This window comes from Bidens hawaiensis, unplaced genomic scaffold, assembly GCF_021521415.1.
Source record: "Bidens hawaiensis isolate Kalapana, Puna unplaced genomic scaffold, B.hawaiensis_p1.1 tig00000935_1, whole genome shotgun sequence".
Taxonomy (NCBI): Eukaryota; Viridiplantae; Streptophyta; class Magnoliopsida; order Asterales; family Asteraceae; genus Bidens; species Bidens hawaiensis.
Genome location: NW_027491054.1, coordinates 3,646,322 through 3,655,877, shown reverse-complemented (window position 1 = coordinate 3,655,877; position 9,556 = coordinate 3,646,322). Strand labels below are relative to the sequence as shown.

The 9,556-nt window shown below is 35.0% G+C and overlaps 1 pseudogene; it reads right to left on the bottom strand.

Annotated features, from left to right (window-relative positions):
• Nucleotides 1-202: 202 nt before the first annotated feature.
• LOC143548556 (cytosolic sulfotransferase 5 pseudogene) lies at nucleotides 203-1,232 on the bottom strand (annotated as a pseudogene).
• Between the last annotated feature and the right edge of the window lie 8,324 nt (nucleotides 1,233-9,556).

The following is a 9,556-nucleotide window of genomic DNA, read 5'->3' as shown; positions in this document are numbered from 1 at the left end:
CTTGAGTTTACTAGATCCGTTACAATTTCATTCTTTAACAAAATTGTTTCTTTACAAAGTTGTGTTATTATTCGTCAAAATAATAATAAAAAAAAAAGTTACAGCAGCATCGCCACTTCAACAATATAGCTTCGTACACATCAAATTATTCGACACTACTTTAGCGTCAAACACATGCAATTACTTCAACAAACATTCGAGAATAAAACACGTACACACACGCACACATAAAAGGGAAACTAAAACTTTAAACCTGAACCATGTAACTTTTCTTCACAAATCTTCTCAAAGCGCTCTACCATTTCCGTGGTCAAGTAGTTTTTCCAGTCTCCAACTTTTCCATTTCGAAAAAATGCACTGTTATTCTCGCCGGATGGAAGCTTCCCTTCCTTGTTCACCTTCAGGTTACGCAGATTATCGAAGCTACAAATGTCCAAAATACCCTCAACCATACCTTCTTTCTTTTCCTCCACCGAAAATGGGCACCCTAAAAACTCAGTTAACTTCCTCAAATGAAGATCTGGTTCCTCTTTCATCTCCTCGTATGTTAGGAAATAGACTTTGTCTGGATTTTTTAAGCTTTCTTGCCAATAACCTAACAAGTGATCCCAAAAGGGTCCGTACAAGCTTACTCCTTCACAATATTTCTCAAAAACATCTTCAAGTGAATTGGTCCCCATTTCTTGTAGCCTCAACTGGTTTGAGAAAGCCCAAAGAGAAATGAAAGTGTCTTTAGGGTTTCTACAAAGATAAACAAGCTTGCATTTTGAATCCTTGACAGATTTTGGTAAAGATACATATGGTAAATGAGTGGAAAAGAGTCTTGGAGATGCGAACAATGAGAGATCCGGGTTCTGATCATCAAGGTATAGCTTAATCTCCAGGAAAGGTACTAGCATATGTGGGTTGTTTGATAGTAATGGGTGGTCATGTTGGGCATGTGGGTACCGGGTTCGGTTTAATAGAGTGAACAAGAGGGCCTTTAACCATGTTGTGCCTGATTTGGGAGTGGTAGCAAGAAGAATATCGGTGTCTTGTGCCTGAAAGTGTTTTTGACATGAAAGGAGTCCTTGCAAATAGCTAGGATGGTACCAAAAGCCTTGGTAATTGTATAATTTTGAAACAACCCATCCACTTTTAGTGGGAAGAGTGGAAAGTAGGATCTTGCATTCTTGAGTAAGTTCTTGCTTCAAATATTTTAGATCAGGAGGGTGGGATGGCTCCTTAGGCATTATTAGTTTCTTTGTTTGTATGCCTAGTTTAAGGATTCATCCCACATATATACACTAAAACATTATATAAAATTAAGAAACATAAGGAAAACATGTGGAGGCCATGCTAGTACTTATGTAAGTTTTGAGGGCAAAGGGTAGTTGTAACCATCGGAGCCAGCCCCACCCTTTTAGATACGTGAAACGAGAATGTGAGGTTTTTTCAAAATTTATTGTTACATATCAAAACTACTAATCACAAATATTTTTGTCTTTTTAAATAACTTAAAGGGTAATATTTCATCATTTAGAAGGGTTTTTTTTTTAACTTTAGTTTAAATTGAAGGCCCTATTCAAGTGGGAGCTTAGAGTCGGCCCTAGCTTTAGTTTATTCCTTTATCTATTCGTAGAGACACATCCGTACAATGTAAATGACCTAGACGCACCATGTAATACGTAACGAAAACCTGTTACAAATGTTGACACATATCCTCACCGTGTAAATGGTTAGACACACTTGCAAAGTGTAAACTAGTTAGATACGCGTCCACATATGAAAATCGGTTAGGTGCATCTCTCATATATATGAGTTTTGGCACCCAGGTTCGATTGAATCAATCTAAACAAATGATCATTTAGTTTTTGAAATGTTCTTGAGGAAAATAGAATAAAAATTTTAGATTTTACGGTATAAGAACTTGTGGAACTAGATTTAGCGAACATGTCAACAAACGCGAGCATTCCCAATTTAAATCTATATCTATGTATATACTATATATAAAACATGAGTGAGAGATCTTTTAATTTATAAGAGTTATCAAACATGTTGTTTTAATTACAAACCATAATGCATAAGATTAATACATTTTGGAGGCACTTTTGTCTTTTGACAATTTTGTCATTTAGCAAAATCATGTATGGCAAATTTTAATTTATTAAAAAATGATTACAAGTTTGATCATTTAACTTTAATCACAATGTGTTAATTTATAAAATAGTTATATATATACCCCTTATTTTAAACCAGCTACCCCCATGATATTTTTAAACATTTATAACTTTTCCACACGTTAATATTTTGTAAAAAAAAAACATTAGACAATAAAAACGAGTATTTTATTATCTTTAAATTGAGAATGGCATTGCTATATTTTTTTCACTTTAAAAAATTAATGTATTACGTAATTACCATTAAGGACCGGTAAACGAGTCAGGCGGGTTTGCCCGTTTGGGTCATGGGTCTAAGAAAGGGTGGCATGGGTCGATACATAAAAGGTTAAGGTTGGAATGGGTCAAGTCACAGCGGATTTCGTGTTAGAACAGTGCCAGGCGGAACACGTTACGGGTCAAGATGCGTTTAATATAGCGTTGCGTGTGCACCGACAATTGATTGCTCGTAAAGTCGTTATGTGACATGCTTACTAACACCGGTTAAGCTTCCAATGCCACATTATGAGCATACTATCGCCAGGTTACGCGCATATTGTTGTGAAGTCATGTGCTTACTGAAACAGTAACACCGATTACGAGTTCGATGTCATGTTTGCATACATGCTCCGCTGCATCGCGCGGACACCTAACTAGTCAATTAATAAGTTTCAGTTAATTACAAAATTACCACGTCATCAATCTACCGCATTAATAAAAATAACCTACAATACTTAAAACTTAGATTTGAATTTCACCCAACTCGATGAAATTTTAAAATTTATAATAGATAAAGAATATTTTAGATAATTTTTTATTTATTTATTTTGTTTTCATCATCATCATCATCATCTGGAAGATAGGTCTCATTTATTTCTTTCTACCTGAATTGTATTCTGTTTCCGACACTACATTTTGTTGTATTTTAGTTTGTCAAAATCTTACTCCTATTAAGTAAAACAATCAGGTTTAGGTGTCAAGACCATATTGAATTTTAGCATAATTTTTTTTCATAATTTCTTAATTTTTCATCTTCATAGGTTATGGGTAAAAATCATTTTAACAATATATCTATTTTAATAAAAGAAAATAGTTAAAGATACATGTCACTTATAGATTCATTTATAGCTTAAATTTCCCGCTCAATCGTTCTTCTATTCTTAAGGGGTTTTCTATAAAAACCACTTAGTGTGCATAGAAAATTCGATTGAAAATCTAAATGTCACCGTCTTACAATCTATCAAAGATTTGGTCTTCCATCACCAACTGCTACTTTTTTTTAAAGTTAATGTAACTATATTTGTTTTTTTCTAACTTCTTTAGACTTTTTCTTCTTCTTTCTTTTAACGAACAACAAACATATAAAGTCTAGATACTCTGTATGAGATGACCTAATGGTAAAGGGTCTCACCAGATGGCCCAACCCAGCCGTACAGTGCCTTAAGCGCTTCCAAGTTATCTCCAGTTTCGAGAAAAACCTACTAGCACAAAGGCATGGTGGTAAAACCCGAGCGTCCTCATGATTGAACTGAAGATCACAAGGATCCCAATCTTTCTTCATTGTAAAAGTCCCGACTAGGCGTCGATTAATCACGACAAATCGTAACCCTACTCCATCAATCGACTAACGACTAACAATTATTACAACACTCGCTCAAGGTATATATCAGAGATCAGATTAGAATGTTGGGAGGGTAATGGATGCGGTTACAAATCCGTTCTAGCCAACTAAGATTTCCTTTACCATCCTTGGATTGGCCAATTTCCATGTAAGAGAAAAAAAAATTTATTTCATCACAAATCGTATAGTATCATACCTTGGATTTTTCGGAGGGATGTAACTTGGTACCTATGTTGCCACAACATTTAAGGAGAAGTTTGATCACCGCGATCAAGTATCACTAGCGTCTAGTCGGTGGTGGAGCCACGAATACTTTCCTATGGTTCGCTATTTTCCGACGCATTTATTTATTAGTATCCGACGTCAAAGTTTTCGGGTCAGGTAAGGGTTTGGGTTCAAGTTCGGCTTCCTTTTTAAATAAATCACCAAAAACCTCTAAATGCTCAAACTCAACACACTCAACACATAACTCTAAACATAAATATATGATTCTAATCAAAGCTTAAACATAATGATAAACATAAATAATCAAATAAAAATTACTAACCTTAATTGTTTTTACTCATGTTGGATTGGAAAATCGAAATCAAGATGGATTTTAATTGAAAATTTAGGAGGGTTGTTGTGGGGATGAAAATCGAAAAGAGTGGAGGCCGCCGTCGTCAACGGCTGGTCGCTAGCTTAGTCTGATGGTGCTGGAGTCAACACTAGACAGTCGTGGAAAGGGTGAAGGGCAACACTCAAAACGCCAAAAACGCAAATGATTGGACGTAACAGTTTTCTTGTTTTTAATTGTTAATAAATTTCACAAGTTATATAATTTTTATTTAGGTTTTATATGTCAATTGGTTTATTATCCTACTTTTTATTTAAATTATGGCCTTCCCTTTAATATATTATTTGGGCCAATTGTCTAATTCAGTTGAGTTTAGTATTTAGTAATCTAAAATGATAGCGGGTTCGTTCGTTAATGCAGTATTATATGTATATATAAAACCGAAAATAGATTGATTTTTGGTGAACCCGAACACATCTGTCTAGATCTGCCCATGCATGAAGCATTATTTGACGATTCGCAAATGAAATAATATATAACTGGTTTAATGAAAAGTGTCAATTGTACCGTAAATTAGCAATCCCTTTTTATTGATGTTGTCAGGACCAAAGGGCTCCGACACCGCGACACATGATAGAATGACAAAAGTGTCTTTTTTTTCTCCTTTTTCCTACGTGTTTCTTCTTTGTTGCTTTAAAAAAGAATGAAAAGGATTCATGCATCCGTCCCTCAGCTTCTTTTTCTTTTTTCTTTTTTTCTTTTTTCCTTTTTAAACTATATTGACAGGTAAGAAATTGAATTCTGAATAGAGGTGCACAAAACAGGATTTTGGGACAAGCAGAATCGATTTTAAAACCAGTTCATATGGAGTTAAAACAAAAAGAAATCGAAACCGGCCGGTCGGATCGGATCGGATTTGAAACCAATTTACACAGTAAAAAAGGGATAAATTTTAACTGGTTTCAACCAATATATTCTCAAGCAGATATCAAGTTGTTTGATAGGATCGAATTAGGACCAGTTTCATCCACTCCGGTTTCACTATCGGTTTTGGATCAGATTGGATACAGTTTCAGATTCAAACGGGTTTAAATGTGCATCAATAATGTCGCCCATTCTCAATGGGTTGCACCAGACCCAACTTCTTGATATTATTGTTGTAAAGAGAAAACATGAGAAAGCGCATGGTACTTCATTTAAGGAGGTGTTTGGGATTCCTTATTTTACCTCCTTGTAACTTTTTCCATTCCCCTCACATTAACACTCAATATCAAGCACCATTTAATTTTTTTAGAAGTTAATAAGTCGTAAGTTACTTAAAATAAGCAATCCCAATCACCACTTAAGTTATGATGTGTTGCTACACTCCTTCCCAAAACAAATTTGCAAAGTACCTCCTTATAGTTAAGATAAAAAGTGGTGTTTTATGACCAAGAGTCCTACTGATCCAATGTGGTAATACGAGCTTCTGCCATGTGATTTTTAAAAACGAAAACAAGTTCATTCTATTTTTTTAGTTATTATTTTAAACATTCTGAATCCCATGATATCTCAAAGGTTAAGTTTACAGATGCAGTTAGTTCTAAACTTCAAATTTTATAACAGCAAAAAGATCTCGGTTCTCATACACTAACATTAAATAAGGAAACGTTAACGAAGGAAAAGTTGGAAACGTTAAAGAAGGAAAGGGTGTATGCAAAGTTCTCCAAGTGTTCCTTTTAGCTACGAGATTTAGTTTATTAGGCATGTTATTAACCCGGGCAAAAACATGGTGCATCCTGCCAATGTTGAAGCAGTTATAGATTGGAAAGCACAAAGGGCACTGTCAGAGATTCGAAATTTCTTAGGCTTTGGCGGGGTACCGAAGATTCATTCAGAACTTTTCAAAAATAGCTCTGCCATTGACTAAGTTAATTCGTAAGGAAGCGAAGTTCGATTGGGGTTTGGCCCTAGAGAACGTGTTTTAGGAATTAAAGAAAAGACTGACACAAGCCTCAGTCTTGGCTCTGGCCGATGGTGAGGAAGACTTGGTGGTTTTTTCGGATGCTTCATATCAAGGATTAGAATGAGGAAGAATGATTGCTTATGCATCACGACAACCATAAGTTCTTGAGTTAGAATTATCCAAAACATGATTTAGAGTTGGTTGGAGTGGTGTTTACATTAAATATTTGAAGGCACTACCTTTGTGGGATTAAGTATACAATCTACAATGAGCATACAAGTTTTAAATACTTCTTTGAACTGAAAGATTTGAATATGAGACAAAGACGTAGGATGGAACTAATATGGGATCGTGATTTCAAAATCATGTACTATCCGAGAAAGTCTAATATAGTCATTGACGCATCAAGCCAAAAAGAATGTTTAACTCTCGTGAAGGTAAAGTGTTAAAACCTAGTAGTGGCACCGGATGTCATGAATCATATCATAAAGGCTCAACTGGAAGCGTTAAAGGTTGAGCATGTAAAGAAAGAAAGAACATATAGTTTGTCAACATAAGAAGCTAGTAGTAAACATTTACAGTGTTAGAACTAATTATGGATGGCTATGTTTACCCAATTATAGGGATCTTGGGAATCGAATTCTGGATGAAAGACATAAGTGGCGCTATTCCATTTATCTAGGGACAACAAAGATGTATAAAGATTTGAAGAAGGATTATTGGTGGCAAGGTATGTAGTTTGGTTTGTCTCAATGTGTGAGAATGTGCCTAACTTGCTTACAAATCAAAGTTAAGCATCATAAACCGTGTTGCAAACTCTAGCATTTAGATATATCAAAATGGAAGTGGGAATACATAGCCAAGGATTTCAAAATTAATTTACCTTGTACAACTAAATGTTATGACAACATCGGGGTGAGTGTGAACCGTTTAACAAAAAGTGGCCATTTTCTACCTAAACGTGAGACTCTTACATCAAAAGGTTGGCCGATACATTCAACAAGGAAGTGGTAACTCGACACGATGTACAGTTGTCAATCATTTCCGACCGAGATACACGGTCTACTACGAGGTTTTGAAAAAGATTCCATATAGCCATTGGAACGATAATTAACATTGGTATGACATGTCATCCTCAGACAGATGGGCAATCTTAAAGGACTATCCAAACCCTTGAGAACATGCTTCGTGCTTGTATCATTGACTTTGGCAGTGGTTGGGATAGCCACGTGCCTTTTGCAGAGTTCTTTTACAGCAATGGCTACGATGCCAGCATAGGGATTCCACCCTATGACTCGACCTAGACCGCATTGCCGATCATAAACCTAGAATAGGAAAAAAAAATTGAGTTCATGACTTTCGGCCCTGCATAATTAACTATTTAAGACCTGTCACTGTTCATAAACATGTAGATCTCATCATGTTAAGAAGGAACAACAAACGATGAAGGTCCAATAACACCTACCAATCCAGATCTAGCTAAAGTTCACCAATATATATATATATATATATATATATATATATATATATATATATATAAAGAGAGAGAGAGATAGAATCAAAAGGGAACTTCAAAAAAGTGGGGAACTGGGGAGCATCGTTCCCAAACCTTGACCATTTTCCCACATCTTTATGGTATACCGTCAATCGCCCACATCATATCATTTTTGTAAGGAAAAAAAACCTCCTAAAAAAATTCAAAAATTAATTAAAAAACTAATAAAACTGAAAAAAAACAAAATAATATAAAAAGTAAAAAAAAAAACTAAAATGTTTATCTAGCATCCCCCGTTTCAAAAAAATCTCATGTTAGCCTTTGGGTTTAGTTTAGCTTTAGGGATTTTGGTTTTTTTTAAGCTGGGGGCCGGAGGCAAATAAAAAATTTCATAACATTTTACACGTAAAATAATAAATCTCATTAACATTTTACATGTAAAACAACAGTTCTTTAAGATTTTACATGTAAAAATTAATATTTTACATGTAAAGTAACTGTGACATCCGTGACAAAAACGGGCATGCTTTGGTAGGTAATTATCGAATAAGCAATTAACCGCTTATCGCGTATCAAACAAACGTATAACCGAACGGGTCTGGTTATGATCCAGACAACCCGGATGGGCCATCTATAAGTGATATACGTTTAATATAAGCCAGCATATTAATATTATGGCCTTAATACAGTAGCAAACAGTTAAATGAAAACATGCTCGTTTAACTACCCGCTATGACTTTAAACGCGAACGATAGTTACAAATCAAGAATTGTATCATCTGTTAAGCCAAAAAAGACTTACAAAACATTTATTTGGAATGTTTTAAGCAATCTGTGAAAATATCTTCTATTTTTACAAAAAATAGTATGTTTTTCTAAATTTACAAGAAATTGGCCGAAAAACACTTTTTTTCGCACTATTTATCGTACCCGATATATTTTTCTTGCCAAAAATCGAACCCGAAGTAAACTTGAACTCGGGAATTCATGTTCTAGCATGGAAAACAAGGCAAATGGACCCAAAATGGTGCCCAGGGGGGGCCTAACTTCTGGCCCACCAAAGAGGACTTTTCCCCCTTAAACCCTTTTCATTTTTAAATAAGTTCCTAGATATTTTACCATCACTTTCTTGCATCTTCTGGACAAGAAACTTCTGCTCTTTCACACATACTCAAAGACCTAAGGTGAACTCACTTATTTTGATCATTATATGCATATTTAATCATAGTTTTTATAAATAATGGATCTTGATTACCAAAAATATCCCTAACGATGCAAAAACCCTAAAAATTGTCCAAAACATGTTTTTATCATGCGCATGGTTAAGAATCTAGTTTGAAAAGTCTTTAGGTCATAAACACGAATTAAGGGGTTTAAATCACGTTTTTACGATTCAAAAGTTCGGTTTACAGCCCTAATCGAAACCCTAAGTTTCAAGGCTGATTTATTGATGATACATACTTGGTTATATGATATAGCACCTGTAGTTACCTTACATAGAAGGACAAGGACTTGGAAAATTGAATAAAAGAGCGGAAACGAACGAAAACCGCAAAAGTAATGCCGAAACACTCGTTTAGGGGTTGTTTAGGATTAGAGTGTGACGCGCTTGTTTTTAGCTTGTAAAACTCCTCAACGACATCAAGGACCATATGAATGAGTCCCTGTCCAAATGTGGTAATTTTTCGACCATCCGAGAATATTTAGCGGATTTATTACCGTTTAGGGATGTTTATTTGGGAAAAATACTTAAATTTTTGAAAAATTATGAAAGTTTTTGGAGAACTTAGGTATGGCATAAT